Raw genomic sequence first — 18,812 nt, 5'->3', positions numbered from 1 at the left:
ACGAGCCGCAAATAAAGGTTTTCGCCCACAATCCCTCCACTGGCCCTTAATGGAAGTGTATTTTATTTATGGTCCAGACTGCTAATTGCCTCCTTCTGTGTGCTCCCCCCTCTCCCTGGTTGTAGACAGTCAGCTGGACACACCAGTTTATCTGAGGCTATCTTGTCTTCTACTGTATCCACTGGGTACCTGTGGTTATTTAAATTAAAATGAATTACAATTAAATTTAAAACTCAGTTCCTGGGGGCCACTGACCAAATGAATGTCAGTTGCTTAGTAGCCACACCTGACTGTCCGCACTGCAGATCTAGAACATTCCCACCATCTTAGAAAGTTCTGCTGGTCAGTGCAGATCTGAGGGTCTTTTTTTTTTTTCTTTTAATTTTTCTTTTATATTGGAGTATAATTGATTTACAATGTTGTATTAGTTTCATAGATCTGAGGTTCTTAAAAAGGAGAAATACCTAGGTCCTTGTAGAAATCGGAGCCGTTTTATAGCAGCCATTTCATCCTCACTCGTGGAAAGCCCCCCGCACTTGGGGCTGGGGTGATAGTTGGCCCTTTGGCTGGTGTGGGCTCGCCCCTGCTTCTCCCTTTTACCGTCCCCCGCTTGCTCCAGCCTGGCGGGTAGAGAAGCAGCCTCCTTGAGCCCTCAGGAAGGGGATGGATGACACAGCAGCTAGGAGAGAAGGAAGCAAAGATTTACTTCTTGGCTCTCAAGTTGCTGTGGTTTACTTTGGAAATCCAAGGTCTGGATGAAAGTTCGAGAGAAAAACAGTTTGCATTTCCAAAGCTTTGGAACTCCCTGGGCTCAGCCTCAGAGACCTCAGACCTGGATACCCAGAGGCCACAGGGTCACCTGGGTTGGGTGTAGACCAGGCAGAGGGCTCAGGAGAGAGCCCAGGGTGGAGAGGGGCCTGTGGAGTGACCGCAGGGAGGTGACAGCTGGGAGGTGGTGACAGCTGGGAGGTATTGACAGGTTTCAACCCCCCAACTTCTCTCCCCCATCCCCAGAACCTCCCAGTGGGCCTCGTGGCCCAGAGACCATAGCCAAGTGACAGGAGTGAGGGGAAAGCTGCAGAAGCCTGTAGGTAAACGGCCCTCGTGTCCAGGCAACAGATGAATGACCAAGAAGCAGCAGGACCCGGACCCTCCAGAGACACTGGCCAGGCTGGGAGCTGCTCAAGGGCCCAATGCCCCCAGCTGTCCCCACTCAGCCACCACATGAGTCCCCTTGAACTTAGCCTGGCCCCAGGAAAAGTGAATTTATCAAATTACTCAGAATTGATTGAGGTTTGCTTTCTGCCACCTGGTGGAAAGAGGTTTGTATTCCTTTCCTGGCGCCGCTGTCACAAATAACCACAAACTGGGTGGCTTAAAACAACAGAAATTTCTTCTCTCACGTTCTGGAGACGGGAAGTCCAAAATCAAGGCTTTGGCAGGCAGGGCCCTGCTCCCTCTGAAGTCTCCAGGGGAGGATCCTTCCTGCCTCTTCCAGCTTCTGGCGTTGCTGACCATCCTCGGCGTCCTTGGTTTGTAGAAGCATCACCCTAAGCTCTGCCTCTGTCTTCACACGGTGTCTCTGTGTGTGTGTATGTCTGTGTCCAAATGTCCCTTTTCTTACAAGGACACCAGTCGCTGGATTTGGGGCCACTCCACTCCAGTATGACCTCATCTTAACTAGTTACATCTGCAAAGACCCTATTTCCAAAAAAGGTCCCATTCCCAGCTAACGCGGGTTAGGATTTAAATGTATGTTTTTAGGGGATACAATTCTACGCTCTACAAGGCTCAAAAGAAAAATTAAGTAACTATAGCAACCCACTCTATCCTCCATGAATCCTGACATCCCCCTTTTACAGAGGAGGAAAATGAAGCTCAGAGAGGTTAACTGACCTGCCCCGGGTCGTGCCGTTACTAAGTGGCTAAGCTGGGATTTGACCCCATGATGTACATGCATAACCCTTATGCCCTAATGCCCAGATCTAAATTAAACTCCCACGGTTTTTTTTTGCGAAATGAAATTAATTTTCCTTTATTTCAGGACTTGCTGAAATGGTTCAGTTTTTTAAAAAATTTTATTGGAGTATAGTTGGGACTGCCCTGGAAGTCCAGTGGTTAGGGGTCCATGCTCTCACTGCTGAGGGCTTGGGTTCGATCCCTGGTTGGGGAACTAAGATTCCACAAGCCACGTGGTGCAGCCAAAAACAAAAATTTTTTTTTTTTATTGTAGTAGAGTTGATTTACAATTCTGTGTTAGTTTCAGGTGTACAGCAAAGTGATTCAGTTATACATATACATATATTCATTTTTTCAGATTCTTATATAGGTTATCACAGAATATTGAGTAGAGTTCCCTGTGCTATACAGTAGGTCCTCGTTGGTTATCTAATATATAGTAGTGTGTATATGTTATTCCCAAGCTCCTGATTTATCCCTCACCCTCACCATGTTTCGCCTTTGGTAACCATAAGTTTGTTTCCGATATCCGTAAGTCTGTTTCTGTTTTGTAAATAAGTTCATTTGTATCATTTTTAAAAATTAGATTCCAAATATGAGTGATATCATATGATATTTGTTTTTCTCTGTCTGACTTACTTCACTTAGTATGACAATCTCTTGGTCCACCCATGTTGCTGCAAATGGCATTATTTCATTCTTTTTTATGGCTGAGTAATAGTCCATTGAATATATGTACCACAACTTCTTTATCCATTCCTCTGTTGACGGACGTTTAGGTTGCTTCCACGTTTTGGCTATTGTAAATAGTGCTGCAATGAACATTGGAGTGCATGTGTCTTTTCTAATTACGGTTTTCTCAGGATATATGCCCAGGAGTGGGATTGCTGGAAGCCCCACATTTGAACTGTCCATGTAGCGATAGGTTGGGCCATCCCATGGACCTAAGCTTAGAGGAAGGTATGTCCATCCCAGAAGTGGATTTTTGGTCTCTGGGACCTGGAACTTCTGAAGAAATCCAGATGTATTAGTTAGCTACTGCTGCATAACAAAGTGCCCCCTAGCTTAGTGCCTTGAAATAAGAAACATCACCTCACACAGGTTCTAGTGGTCAGGAATCTGGAGGTGGCTTCACTGGTTCAATGCTGGGTCACTGGTGAACATTTATCCATGTTTCAGCCTTTCTTGTTTCCTTTTTTACAGGGATCATCTTCTGCCATCCAGAACTCAATTTAAAATCTCTTCCCAGTGAGGCTCCATCACTTTCTCTCTCTTGCTCCACTAATCCTACTCACCACTCTGTGACTTTTTTGGTTTTATTTAATTTTTATTTTTAAATTTATTTTATTTTTGGCTGCGTCGGGTCTTAGTTGTGGCACTGGGATATTTTGTTGCGGTTTGCAGGCTCTTTGTCGCGGCACACAGGCTTCTCTTTAGTTGTGGCACGCAGGCTCAGTAGTTGCAGCGCGCGGGCTTAGTTGCTTCATGGCATGTGGGATCTTAGTTCCCTGACCAGGGATCGAACCCACGTCCCCTGCATTGGAAGGCGGATTCTTAACCACTGGACCACCAGGGAAGTCCCTATTTAATTCTTTCTTCTCCATCCTGTCCATGTGTGGCTGAAAGGGTGGCTGGGTGGATTACTCTTGTGTTCATCCAAGTGCATTTTTTGGGGGTTTATTTCCCCCAGATGGCTGGGTCTCGGGTGGGGGTCCAAGATGGCCCCCACCCCAGGAAGCTCTGCGTCCTCTGACTCTTCCCTACCGGGGCTGGGCAGGGTGGTGGTACTGAGGTTGTCTTTTTTTCTTTCTTTCTTTCTTTTTTTAATTTGGCTGCGCTGGGTCTTAGTTGCGGCATGAGGGATCTAGTTCCCTGACCAGGGATGGAACCCTGGCCCCCTGCACTGGGAACGCAGAGTCTTAACCACTGGACCACCAGAGAAGTCCCCTGAGGTTGTCTTTTGATGGCCAAGCCCTGGCCCCCTTGTTACATCCAATATTGTCAGTTCATCCCAATTCATACTTTGCCCTGTGAAGACCCCTCCGCTGGGACTTGGTGAAGGGATGTGACCCAGGTGATGTTCCAACATCACCCCTCCCTGTCACGTGCTTAACTGACTTGCCCATCCAGCCCCCTGGTGTACATTTAGGGCTCAGCGGGACTAGGGTTGGTTAAACCAGGCATTTTAGGCTGCTGAGGGCTTACGAGCAAACTCCCAGTTGGCCAGCTGTTCACTCCAATGACATCATCTAAAAGAAGGTGGTGGCTTTAGCCCAGCGAGACCCCCACGGTGTGGAGAGGCTGCAGAACACCTTCCTGGGGGTCCAGCTCACTCCCTTTATGAGGTGCAAAGAGGGGAAGGTGGCCGTAGACCTCATCCCCAAGGTATGTTCTGAGTTGAATTTGTGGTCTCTGGCGCCCTCTTCTGGGGAAACTTTTTATTACAGCCTCATTGAGTGTACAAAATGTGAGTTGACCTGTTTAAGCACAGGGTTCCATGATTTTTAGTAAATTTGTCTAGTTGTACAACCATCACCACAATCCAATTTGAGCAAATTTCCATCACCTCAGAAATGTCCCTTTTGTTCGTTTTGAGTGGATCCCTCCTTCCCTCCCATCCATAGCTTTCTGTCTCTCCTTTTCTAGAAACGTCATGTAAATGGAGTCATAAGATTGTAATCTTTTGTGTCTGGCTTCTTTCACTGAGCATATCTTCTTGAGGTTCATCTATGTTTTTGCATGTATCCATACTTGCTTCCTTTTTATGGCCTAGTACTATTCTATCACCTGCTGATGGACATTTGGTTTGTTTCCAGTTTGGGGTGATCATGTGTAGAGCTGTTATGAATATCCGTGTACAGGTCTGTGCATTGAAATTTGCTTTCATCTCTCTCAGGTGGATGCCTACGAGGTAGGTATGGTCTGATCAGGTGTCTGCTTAACCTTTTCAGAAGCTGCCAGGCTGTTCCAAGGTAGCTGCCCCATCTTCCTTTCCCACCATCAGTGCCTGAGGGCCCAGTTGCTCCACATCCTCCCAGTGGGAAAACTTTCACATTAGGGGATTCACGGTGGTAGGAACTTCTTCCTTCTCAGACGGGATCTCCTGGTAGCCAGATGCCAGCTTGCCCGCATCAGCCTCTAGGCTGTCCAGCTCCAGTCCTGATTTAGAGGCTCATTTCTGCCCATCCTCTGAGATGGGCCGCCAGAATCACAGAGTCAAATGGATCTGGGTCGTTGTGGTGGGTGGAGCCCTGACCCTTCAGTTCCTCTGTTTATCCATCTTTCTATTATTTAGCATCTAGGATACTTTAAAATAACATTCCACCAAAGAAGTACACTGACACGTTGCTTCTAAACATGAAATAAATCCATTCTTTGGTAATAACTTTTAATAGAGTGTAATCTGTAATAATACTGAATCACAATGCTGTACACCTGACGCTAATATATTGTAAAGCAACTAGATTTCGATTTTAAAAATATAAACACAAAATAAAATGAAGCAAATGGAACCCAAAGATCTCAAATGACAAATGAGCATCCCCTGCTGTGTCCTCGGTGGGGTGCCTTGGAGTCTGCTGTTTGTTACTTTTCTTAGATTACTTACCTTCCTATTTTTGAGTCAATGGTTCTTAAACTTGTGTGTGAATAAGAACCCCTACTGGTGGGTGGGGGGAGCTTGAGAATTTGCATTTCTAGCCAGGCTGGGGGTGGGGGGAGTGGGTGGCTAATGCAGTTGGTCTGGCCATCCCAGTGTGAGAACCTGTGCTCTCCCTGGATTTGCAGTGCTGGACATGACGATTCCACGTGATGATGGACAATTTCTCCTGTTACTGTCCCAATCTGTGTGTCTAGTTTATTATTTAAGGAAATACATGTGAGAATAAAATTCGTCATGAAAAACCAAAAAGAAAAAGCTTCCATGTGACTGAGGGAAGCAGCTTCGTTTGGGACCCACTGTTTTCAACCACAAATAAACTATTATAAAATTCCTTAAAGGGACGATCTTACCAGTTATATTCGTGGAAAACACAGCAATAAAACCAGAGATACAGGAAAACAAATGAAACCAAATGGTCACAGACAATTAAAATCGATCACTGATTTCTTTGATCACTGGTTGGCTATCTATATGCTTTCTAGTACAAACTAGGAAACTATTTGCGGGGGGAACTTTTTATTTTGATATAATTTCAAGCTTACAGAAAAATTGCAAGATCAGAGCAAGAACTCCTGAATATACCATTCATCCACTTTCCCCAATGTTAATATCTTGTCCCTTTTGCTTTTTCATTTTCTCTCTGTGTATATATACATACGTATATGTAAATTATTCACATTTCCCCCCTTAACTCTGGATGTAAATTGCATTCTGTGCCTGTGTAACCAAGCAGGACCCTATGGGGCCTTTGCAGGACAAACCCGCCCACCATGTCCTCCACCTTCGTCTTGTCTGTAAAAAAACCTTTAGCCTCCTAGGCCTTCCTCGAGTTCCAAAGAATAAATTCAATCAGAGAAGTGAGAAAATGCAGAAAGAAAGGAAAACAGTCAAGCATAATAATGATTTAGCCATTAAACAAAGTCAAGGACCTTTAGTTCGTCCTCAAGGGCTGTAGATAATATTCTGAGCCGTGTCCTTTGAGCTGTTTTACAGATACTGAGACCCCACTAGGTGGAAGAAGTAAACTGCATGATGCCCACAAGCACGTAGACCCCAGACCAATTGGAACCAGAAGGTTTATGATGTTGACTCCTGATTACCTCACCATCAACCAATCAGAAGAACGTCCACCAGCTGATCACGCACACACACCACCCCCTCCCTCACCCCGTCTTTAAAACCTTTTCCCTGAAAACTATTGGGGAGTGAGTCTGGGGCTTTTGAGCACTAGCTGCCTGGACTCCTGGCTTGGCGCCTGCGATCAACACTGCCCTTTCCTTCACCACAACCCAGGTCAGTAAACTGGCTTTATTGCCCGCAGGTGAGCAGACCCAGTTTGGTTCGGTAACATCCCCTTTATCCTGCAATACTTCAGTGACTGCTCCCAAACAGCCAACTAGGAGGTTTTGCTAGTGAAAGGGCGCCCTCTTGTGGTCACTATTTTTCTCCACTGAACGCTTTCTTTGTATATTGTGGATACAATTACTTGGTCAGTGTCTGTTGCACAAATATCTTCTCCTTGTTGTGGCTTGCCTGCTTGCTTTCTTCATAGTGCCTTTCAATGAGCAAATGTTTAAAAATTTAATGACCTACTTGATCTTTCCTTTGTGTGTATTTGCCACATTTTGTATCCTAGCTAAGAAATCTTTGCCTAACCCAAGGTCACAAAGATTTTTTTAAAATATTTATTTATTTATTTGGTTGCGCTGGGTCTTAGTTGCGGCACATTGGCTCCGTAGTTGCGGCAGGTGGGCTCCTTAGTTGTGGCATGCATGTGGGATCTAGTTCCCCGACCAGGAATGGAACCCGGGCCCCCTGCATTGGGAGTGCTGAGTCCCAACCACTGCACCACCAGGGAAGTCCCAAGATTTTTCTCCTCTGTTTCTTCCAGATGTTTTAGAGTTTTATCTCTTACATTCAGTTCCATGATTCACTCTGAAATGACTTGTGTACACTATATTATGATGAAGTTATCGTTTCTGAATCGACAGACATGCCCTTAAAAAAGGAGACCTATAAGAATTTTCAATTCTCCCAAAATTGAGCCTGTTAATTTAATGCAAATAAACCAGCTGCAGGCCATCCTGGACACCATCCACTGCACATCTGAGCTTCTCCAAACGCCTGAGATGGCAGTTCACAGCCAGGAACTGCTCGCAGAGCCCCTAGGCCTGCCCCAGCCTCACCTCAGTCACCCTGGCAGACCTCCTGTACCAGAAGCATCCCGCCTAGAACCTGGAAAAAGGCTGGGGATGGGTCCCTAAAAGGGGAGAGGGGGCGGTTAGGGCAGGGTAGAGGCTTCTCTGTGTGTGATTGGAACCAAACAGCTGTGCAGGGTCCTGGGGAGGCAGCAGAAGCAGCAGGTGCTCACAGCCTCTCCCCTGTCCTCATTGGGATACATTATATTTATTATATATGCTCTTTATATGCTTAATTTTTGTCCTTCCTCACTGGAATCTAAGAAGGATGAGGGCAAGGATTTTTGTGTTCGTTTACTGCTGTCTTCCCCAGACAATAGAGTCTGGAACACAGAGATGCTTAAAGAGCATTTTTTTGGAGAAGTCTCCATGCATTTTTCCCGGGTACACCCAATACAAATACATACATAGGTACAAAAGTGAAAACATGAGCTACATCGCCATCCAGTGGCCACTATAGGATATCAGAAGGCATATATTAGTAACAAAAGCAACACGTAGAGAAATGAATAAAATATGACCCCATTTCCCCAAGAAATAAAAGACTTTCAGGGGAGAAACATTCCAACAATGGGAATGTCTTTTTTTACGGGTGTGTTAGCATGAGGAACATGTTCGGAGAAATAAGCATTTATTGCTTATGCGAGCGGCCATTGCTTATCAGAGTAACCTGGGCGCTCAGGGATTAGCGGAAGGCCACGCCCCCAGCAGCATCCCTGGGCCTCGTTAGGCGATAACCACGCCCACGTAGGCGGATCCTTCCTTAACCGCGCCCACAACTTAACTTCGGTTTCAGGAATGACCTAGAGGGGAGAGGCCGGACGTTGGGCCCAATCGCGTCCCGCGGTGGGGCGGGGGAAATCGCCTTTCTCTGCTCGGCGATTGGGGGATGCTGTTGGCCCGCCCATCCTCGGGGCTCCACGAGTCCCAAGCCGAGGGCTTGCCCCCTTTTCCGCTCCCAGCAGCCCTGGAGCCGGAAGCGGAAGCGGCGGTCGGGGAGCGGGCGCCGGGGCTTTGACGGGCTAGCCTGCTTCTCCCGAGGGAGGTTTTTCCTTTGTCCACCGCAGGTCCTGGCCCCGCGTCTGCTCGTCGGCCGAGGCTGGAGGAGTGGCGGGCGGCGGTGGAAATGGGTCAGAGGGCGGGGCACAGTTCCAAGAGTAGGGGGCGGGGTCATTAAAAGCGCGAATTCCCGGGTCCCGCCCGGGTGGAGGCCGGTGGGACGGGGCTGAGCCCTGGGGGTTTTGGTTGGCGCGGGATCTTCTCACCCCCTGGGCCTTAGGACCCGGATCGCACTCACTGTAGGATTTTGGGGAAGGATGGGTGTAGGTGAGATGTAAGTGCAGCCTGGTTTCCATTGGCTCAGAGCAAAACTGAGCTCAGTGCAGAGGGGTCAGCGTTGGGTCTGGACGGCGACGTGGACCCAGGCCCTGTTTCCTTGGGAACCGCAAAGATAAGATGCCTGTGGATTGTATGTCCGGAAACCCCTTATCTGAGCCCTGCACCGGGATGGAGATGGAGACAGATTCTTGGTATCCAAGAGAATCAGGTCTGACAGGCAGGAGAGGGACGTTGTCTTCCTTCTGATAGGACTTCGGTCAGAAGCTGTGCTTTTAATGGACAGAGTATTCAGCGAGGTAGACGGCAATGGCTCAAAAGGGAGTTGTTTTGACACTTTACAGCTGTAGCGTGTTTTTGGAGGATACGTTTCCTGCTAATTTTGCAGCTGGCTTCATCCGCCCTCCCAGCATGATGAATGACAGGGCCGGTACTTTCTCAGCTGATTTTTACTATCTCACTCGTGTCCCATCAGACCTTCTGCTCAGCTGGGCGCCAGTCTTGGGCGCCAGTCGTGGCCCCAAGCCTTAATCAGCTCTCCGGTGGTAGTAGGCAAGTTGCTAAGCCGCAGAGCCTGTTTCCAGCCTGTAAATCGAACATACATAACAGTACATGCATTTAGCAAGTGATGTGTGGGATGTAAAGTGTGGATTATTATTGGAATTCTCTGGCGGTCCAGTGGTTAGGACTCTGAGCTTTCACCGACGAGGGCCCGGGTTCAATACCTGTCGGGGAACTAAGATCCCGCATGCTAAGAGGTTTGGCCAAAAAAAAAAAAAAAAAAAAAAGTGTTGATTATTGTTAGTGTCAGCTCATCATTGTGGTCGTCATCCTCATATTAAAGTCTTAGACCCCTGAAACGCAGGCGGCAGAATGACAGCACTTACGACCTTGGACTTGGGAGAAAAGACTCTAGTATCAAATGAACGGTCTAGAGCGGTGATTTTTCAACCCTGGGACAGTTTTACCCCCAGGGACACTTGACAATATCTGGAGACATTTTTGTACCACCTGGGGGGTGGTGGAGGTGGGGTGCTACTGGCATCTAGTGGGTGGAAGCCAGGAATGCTTCTCAACACCCTGCCCTGAATGGGGCCGCACTTACAACTAAAATTATTTAATAGTGCAGATATGGAGAAACCCTGTTTAGAGTGAGTGATGCATGATGTGGAGTAGACATTCATTAGCTACCATGATATCGTTATTATTATTGGTGGTGAGTTTTCACAGAGAAATGATTTTCTTCCAGATCCAAAGTAATTCCTTAATCTCAACGAAACACCATTTCCATATTTGCTTTTTAATGAAGTAATTCAAAGAAATGTACAGAAGTAATATACAAATTTTAACATTTAGCCGTATTTGCTGCACACACTGGTAAAACAGTACAGATATTTCTCCCCCTCCCTCCCCAGAGGTAGCCATCTGTAATTTGACATGTCACTTTCTAGTATGTGTATGTAGGTTTTTTGTTTGTTTGGTTGGTTGTTTTTGTGTGTGTGTGTTTTTAGAAACTGCCACAACGGAATACTACTGTGCATAGTCATCGCCTGCTTTCCCCCCACCCCTTCCTTCAACATTATTTTGGGGGTTTAGTTTTTATACCCCAGGGTTTCTCACATTTAACACTGTTGACATTCAGTACCAGATAGTTATTTTGGGGGGCCGTCCTGTGCGCTGTAGGATGTTGAGCAGCATCTCTGGCCTCCACTCACCAGACGCCAGTGACAGCCCCTCCCCAATCAGTCCTGACGTTCAAAACTGTCTCCAGACACTGCCAAGGTCCCCCCCCCAGGGAGCAAAATTGCCCTTGATAGAGAACCAGTATATATGTTAAGATGTAATTAGTTCCTGACATCTCCTTTTTATGTGGTATTTTTTTTCTCAGTGTTTTACTTTTGTTACCCGCTTGGCTCCTTGGACTCTTTAATCAATAGAAATTGATAGGAAGCTAGATGAGGAATTCAGGCAGGGCTTTACTGGGACTCGTGCTGGGAGGGAGAGAAAACAAGTATCAGGGGCCCTTGCTCGCTCCCTGAGGCGGGGGAGCTGGTCCTTTAAATGGGATGGGGGGGGCAGGTCCATGGGTCCCCCCAGACGGGTGGCGTAGGTGGCCTCACGCCCTTGGTGGTTCTGTGTGCAGGTATCATGCTCAGGACCCTGCTTTTCCCCCAGCACCTCAGAAGTAGCAACTGGGTGTTTGGTCATTTTGTATCTTGTTCAGAATTCGCCACAACTGTGCTTGGATGCAGTTATTTTTAGTCCCTTATAGTTTCTTTGTATTCTGTTGCAGAGATTCTGGTGCTCCAGGAGATGTTTGTCCAGGTGCAAGCACTGCAGCAAAGGGTCCCAGGTCCCAGCCTATCTCAATTTGTGTAGTTAAGTGAACAAATTCTCCTTGTGAAAAACTGGGCAACGTATGGTACCAAATGGTATACTGTGAAAAAGAGGTCTCGCACGCCAGTCCTCATGTCACTTGGTTGAGCCCCTTGAAAGCCATCAAAATTTCCAGTTGCTTTTGTGAGTTTTTAGATCTCTGCATGTACCAACGTGTGTTCTTAAAGCCCAAGAAGACAACTGATGGATACATTTTCGATTGTAATAGAAAATGCCACATTGTCCTCGGAGTGGCTCCCCGGGGTGTGAAACGAGCTTTCCCCACGAATTCTGGCCAGTACTTGAAAGCACACAGCCCTCAAGTTCATGGTGAGGTGAAAGGGTTGAGTCAGCCCTCGCTTGTGTGGCTGGGTTCACCTTACCTAAGCTAGCTTTGCATCTTTTTGAAGTTTCCTTCTATGGCAAGATTCCCTGGCCAGGTTTTGCAGAGCTCACTTTTGCTAAGAAGATTTGATTCTTCTGTCAATTTCAATCCACAGTTTTTTTTTCTCTACCATGTCTGATTTCTCAGAGTGAATACTTGCAGTTTTCGGTGTCCTGCAAGCTCTGATTTTTCTGGTGTTTTTCTTTCACGGAGGCATGTGCTGACCAATACGATAGCCAGTAGCCACAAATCTTGTTTTTATTTAAAGAGCTTAGTGTGTATTTTTTTTCAAAAAGCTTCATTGAAATACAACTCACGTACCATACCATTCACCATTTGAAGTGTACACTTTAATGGCTTTTTGTATTCACAGAGTTGGACAACCATCATCACAGTCATTTTTAAAAATAAATTTATTTATTTATATTTATTTTTAGCTGCATTGGGTCTTCGTTCCTGGGTGTGGGCTTTCTCTAGTTGTGGCGAGCTCGGGCTTCTCATTATGGTGGCTTCTCGTTGCAGAACATGAGCTCTAGGTGCGTGGGCTCAGCAGTTGTGGCACGTGGGCTCAGTAGTTGTGGCTCGCGGGCTCTAGAGCACAGGCTCAGTAGTTGTGGCGCACGGGCTTAGTTGCTCCGTGGCATGTGGGATATTCCGGACCAGGGATCGAACCCGTGTCCCCTGCATTGGTGGGCGGATTCTTAACCACTGCACCACCAGGGAACTCCAGTCACAGTCATTTTAAGAATATCTTCACTACCTCAAAAAGAAACCCTGTACCCTTTACCTGTCACCCCCTATCTCCCCAACCCCTACCCCAGCCCTAAGCAACCACCTATCTACTTCTGTCTTATTAGATTTCCCTCTTTGGGATATTTCATATAAATAGAATCATACAGTATGTGGTCTTCTGTGATTGGCTTCATTTATAATGTTTTCATGGCTCATCCATGTTGTAGCATATGTCAGAATTTCCTTTTTAAGGCTGAATAATATTCCAGTGTAAGGATGGACCCCATGTTTATCCATTCATCTGCTGATGGACACTTGGGCGGCTAACACCTTTTGGCTGTTGTGAACATTTGTGTACAAGTATGTGTTTGAAGCTGTTCTCAACTCTTTTGCTAGATCCCTAGGAGTGGAATTGCTGGGTCATGTGGTAACTGTATGTTTACTCACTTGAGGAACTGCCAGAACTTTTTCCACAGCAGCTACACCATTTTACATTCCCACTAGCAGTGAATGAGGATTCTGATTTCTCCACATGTCACCAAGACTCGTTGTTATTTGACTTTTTGATTCCAGCTGCCCTAGTGGGTGTGAGTGATACCTCGTCGTGGTTTGGGTTTGCACTTCCCTGGTGGCTCATGGCGTTGAGCAGCTTTTCATGTGTTTATTGGCTCCCTGTGTATCTTTCTTGGAGAAATGTCTCTTTAGCTCCTTTGCCCACTTTTATTGGATAACTTATCTTTTTATTCTTGAGTTTTAGGAGTGTTTAAAAATCCATTCTAGGTACAATTCCCTTATCAGATATATGATTTCCAATTATTTCCTCCTATTCTGTGGATTGGCTTTTCACTTTCTAGATCATGTAAACACATCCCCAGCCTTGCCCCAACCCCTGTTCAGTCACCCTGGGTGAGCCCTCCCGCACCAGAAGCATTCCTTCTAGAACCTGGAAAAGGTTGGGGCTGGCTCTCTGGGGAGGTGGGGGTCAGGGCAGAGCGGAGGCCTCCCTGTGTGTGATGGGAATCAAACAGCTGTGCTGGGCCTGGGAGAGGCAGCAGAGGGACAGGTGCTCACAGACACTCCCCTGTTCCTTACCTGTGTACTGCGCCCTTGACGTGTGCCCCCATACTGGGATATATTTATTATATGTGCTATTTGTTAATATGGTTATTTCTTTATTTTTAATTGAAGTATAGTTGATTTACAGTATTGTGCCAGTCTCTGCTGTATAGCAGAGTGACTCAGTTACACAAATACGTACACATATATGTACATTCTTTTTTTAATAATTCTTTTCCATTATGGTTTATCAGGATATTGAATATAGTTCCCTGTGCTATACATTAGGACCTTGTTGCTTATCCATTCTAAATGTAATAGTTTGCATCTACTAACCCCAAACTCCCAGTCCATCCCTCCCCCCACCCCCCTCCCCCTTGGTAACCACAGGTCTGATCTCTATGTCTGTCAGTCTGTTTCTGTTTTGTAGATGGGTTCACTTATGCCATATTTTTAGATTCCACATATAAGTGATATTATTTGGTATTTGTCTTTCTCTTTCTGACTTACTTCACTTAGTATGATAATCTCTAGTTGCATCCATTGTTTATTTTTTTATTTTTTTGGCCTTGCCCAGAGGCTTGTGCAATCTTAGTTCCCCGCCCCCCCCCAGAGATTGAACCCGGGCGCCTGGCAGTGGAAGCATGGAGTCCTAACTACTGGACGGCCAGGGAATTCCCAATATGGTTATTTCTTGTCCCTCCTCACTGGAATCTAAGAAGGATAAGGGATTTTTGCGGTCATTTACCACCATACTGTCCAGTGCAGAGAACGGTCCGGGACATAGTAGATGCTTAATGAGTATTTATTAGAGGAATCAGCCGCATTTTTGTTTGTGCACACACAGAAAGTCTTTGAAACGTTACATAAAACGCTGGTGACAATGTTTTTCTTTGGGGAGAGCGCTGGGGGACAGGGTGTTGGGACTGAGAGGATCTTTTTATTGACAATGGATTGCCACAAAAAGTCCTTAGCCTTCAGAGAGACCCTATGCTTTGGTTTGGGCAGATTATCATTGTATTATTTAGTTGTTGTTTTTTTTTTTTTTAAAGCTAGTTGCATAGTAATGTGTATGAAACGATCCCATTTTTGTAAAACAATTAAGAGAAAATCCTGAATATGGGCATATCGTTTGATAGCCTTATAAACATGCAGAAAAGTAAAACTTCCTCGAGCACGCGGGGGTGGGGGGGGGTGGGAAAAAACCAAAAACCACGACGCAGAGGTGGAGACAAATAGAAACCACACCCCTGAGGGAGCGTCATCTGTTAGGTACGCCCCCAGAAGGGCGGGGGCAGATACAGCCACGCCCATGGGGCGGTCTCAGCCTCAAAACACGCCCTAGGTGCACGGATTCTGTCCTAGAGCCCAATCGCGTTGCAGTGGGCAACTCCAGTGCTTCCGCCCATGATCGGAGGATGCTGCTCGCCCCTCCCACCCCAGAGGTTCTGCCAATTCCGGGAACGTCCCAGCTCTTCTGGCATCGGAGTGGTGGTGGTAGCTCCCGCCACCGCTGGGCGCGGCCCCAGCTCTCCGAGGCCAGCGGGGCTCGGCGAGGGGTGGGGTGGTCACAGGCCGGGGCGGAGCTCTAAGGGCAGCGGGTAGGGTCGTTTTGACGCCGTCTCCTGACCCGTGGAGGTAGCTCCGAAGGCCGGTAGACCTCGGGGACCTAGGTAGGGGCTCCCGATGTTTTCATCCCGGGAGTCCGAGAGCCCCGATGGTCCCGCCGCCAGACTCCTCTGCCGGCGCCGGTCTGGGGTCCCACTGCCATGGTGGGCGAGTTGCGCCCCCTCCCAGTGCCTCAGTTTCCCTATTTATTTATTTGATTTTTGGCTGCGTTGGGTTTTCATTGTTGTACGTGGGCTTTCTCTAGTTGCGGTGAGCGGGGGCTACTCTTCGTTGTGGTGCGCGGGCTTCTCATTGCCGTGGCTTCTCTTTGTTGCGGAGCACGGGCTCTAGGCGTGTGGGCTTCAGTAGTTGTGGCACGCAGGCTCAGTAGTTGTGGCGCACGGGCTTAGTTGCTCCATGGCATGTGGGATCTTCCCGGACCAGGGCTTGAACCCGTGTCCCCTACAGTGGCAGGCGGATTCTTAACCACTGCACCACCAGGGAAGTCCCAGTTTCCCTCTTTAAAAATAGGGGAATTAATCTAAGAGAGACCCCAGACGTGTTCCCTGCACGTCGTGCTGTTAAGTGCCGGCGTTGTTAATCTATTAGTACTGCTGTTGTCATTATTTACCTGTCCAGACTTAGAGAGGGAGAGACTTTATGTAGAAGAAAAACTCGCAGTTGGTAGAACGCTCCGATCTCAGAAATCTGGAAGAGTCTCAAAATCAAACAGAAGCCTTTAAAAAATAGGGTAAGAAAGGGCAAGCAGAGATAACCAGAATCCTTTAAGGGGAAATGACCAGAGATGTCTGCAGAAGAGTAGTCTGGGTGTGGTCAGCGGGTCCCCAGGAGGAGCTGATAAGGGGGGGGGGGCACGGGCCACTTTTTCATTGCTTGTTCAGGCTTGGGCACAGATCCAGGGTCCTCTGGGAAGGAGAGAAGCCTACCTAAAGTTTTGGTCAAGACAAACCAGAGGTTAAGAAATGGGCAGCTGTGAACACTTGGTCATAACCAAGGGCTTGTAGTGCTGAGGTATGGGCAGGCTGTGGGGTGGGTAAGGATGTGGATTTTGGAACCAGATTCGCGGGAATCAATCCCTGCCCGCTACCGCTTTTTAGCTTTAGTAGTCGGCTACTTAACTTAGAGCCGACTACTTAACTTCTTTGTCCCTGTTTCAACTGTAAAGTGGGCTTCACAACAATAGTATCTGACTGTTAGGTTGTCTTGATGATTAAATGAAGGAGAAAAGCAGCTCGCGACAGTGGGGAGCCAGCCCTAGCACAGCGGGGCAGAGATTTCTCCTGTTTTTAACGGGACGTGGACGTCAGGCAAGGCCACCCCATGACTCTGATGGAGAAACGTAGAACATTCTGTAATTCTTGGAACACAGACTCATCAAAAACATCGCCCATATCACAAAAAGGATCATCCCATCCCCTTTCTTGGCTAGTAGGAGTGAAAACTGCTTCTTTGCCAAACACAGCTTCAATTTCCTTCTCCTGGAGATGATATTCCCAATCAGATTACCCCAGTCTCCTGACAGCATCCAATGTAGAGCAAAGCCCGGCTCTCTCTCTCTCTCTCTCTTATTTTTTTAAAAATTTAATTAATTAATTTATTTTTGGCTGTGCTGGGTCTTCGTTGCTGCACTCCGGCTTTCTCTAGTTGTGGAGAGCAGGGGTTACTCTTCTTTGCAGTGCGTGGGCTTCTTGCGGTGGCTTCTCTTGTTGCGGAGCACGGGCTCTAGGCGCGCGGGCTTCAGTAGTTGTGGCTCGTGGGCTCTAGAGCGCAGGCTCAGTAGTTGTGGCACATGGGCTTAGTTGCTCCTCAGCATGTGGGATCTTCCCGGACCAGGGCTCGAACCCGGGTCCCCTGCATTGGCAGGCGGATTCTTAACTACCGTGCCACCAGGGAAGCCCAAGCCTGGCTCTCTTTAAGCCTTCCTCAATATCACCAAACCTAGTTTCTTTCTTTATTTTTCTTTTTCTTTTTTTTGCCCCCACCTCCGCTTGCGAGATCTTAGTTCCCCAACCAGGGATGGAACCTGTGCCCCCAGCAGTGAAAGCACCAGGTCCTAACCACTGGCTGCCAGGGAATTCCCTCAGTATCACTGCACCTAAGCCAAATCACTGTAAGTCTTTTCTAGCACCCTCTTAGAGCAACGCCATGATTCCTTATGCTATGTGTTCTTCCTGGCTGCAGGGAGTAATAAACCCACTCTGTTCAACCACAGGCATGTGCCTGGTGGTCTTTGCCTGGGGAGGCCCTGATGGGCTAACACAGCAGCGTTTCCGGCAGTGTCGGCACCTGGCAAGTATTGTATTAGTGCAGCTGAGATTTTTATCATCATCCATCGCACGTGCAAAAGGGTGCAGACCAATTTCTGACAAACAGCACATCCTCATTACTATTCAGTTTCATCACAAATTACTTTCAAAAGCCAATTTAATTTTTGAATCTTGTGTTCGGGCATTTAAACCGTTTCCTTCCATCTGCATTTTATTTCTTGTTGAGTGTGAGATAGTTCAAACAAAGGAAAGTTCAGAGACCAATAAAACAAATCCCTCGCATATTTGCCACCCAGGTTTAATAAAATTGAACAGTGTGGCATTTTGGCTGCATAAAAATATAAAACATGTATTTGAAGCTCCCTTTGAAACCCCTTCCACTCTCCCCAGAGGTAAGCAGGGTTTAGCGTCTGTGAGTCTTTCTGTTTATGTTGTTACACTTTTACTACCTGAGTGAGCATCCTTGAGCAGTGTGTGGAATTCTTCTGTGGCTTTGAAAGTTTATATAAATGTAAATGGTATTGTATTTCACATAGCTATCGTTTTTGAAAGACTATGAACCAGTCATTAAAATTGTATTTTAGATTATCTGATGACAGAGGAAAGTGTTCAATATATATTATTAAATGAAAATGTTACAAAGCAGTATGTATCATATAATTTTAAAAAATTTTTGTTGAAATATAGTTTATTTACAATGTTGTGTAGTTTCAGGTGTATGGCAAAGTGATTCAGTTATACATATACATATATATCTATTATTTTTAAGATTATTTTCCATTATAGATTATTACAAGATATTGAGTATAGTTCCCTGTGCTCTACAGTAGGACCTTATTGGTTATCTATTTTATATACAGTAGTATATATATTTTAATCACAAACTCCTAATTTATTCCTCCCCACCTTCCCCTTTGGTAACCATAAGTTTGTTTTCTATGTCTGTGAGTCTGTTTCTGTTCTGTAAGTAAGTTCACTTGTATCTCTTTTTTTTTTTTAGATACCACATATAAGCAATATCATATGATATTTATCTTTCTCTGTCTGACTTCCTTCACTTAGCATGATAATCTCTAGGTCCATCCATGTTGCTGCAAATGCCAATATTTTATTCTTTTTTTATGGCTGAGTAGTATTCCATTGTATATATGTACTGCATCTTCTTTATCCATTCATGTGTAGAGGGACACTTAGGTTGCTTCCATGTCTTGGCT

The sequence above is a fragment of the Balaenoptera ricei genome, chromosome 3, assembly GCF_028023285.1.
Source record: "Balaenoptera ricei isolate mBalRic1 chromosome 3, mBalRic1.hap2, whole genome shotgun sequence".
Classification (NCBI taxonomy): Eukaryota; Metazoa; Chordata; class Mammalia; order Artiodactyla; family Balaenopteridae; genus Balaenoptera; species Balaenoptera ricei.
This window is presented reverse-complemented; position numbering follows the sequence as displayed.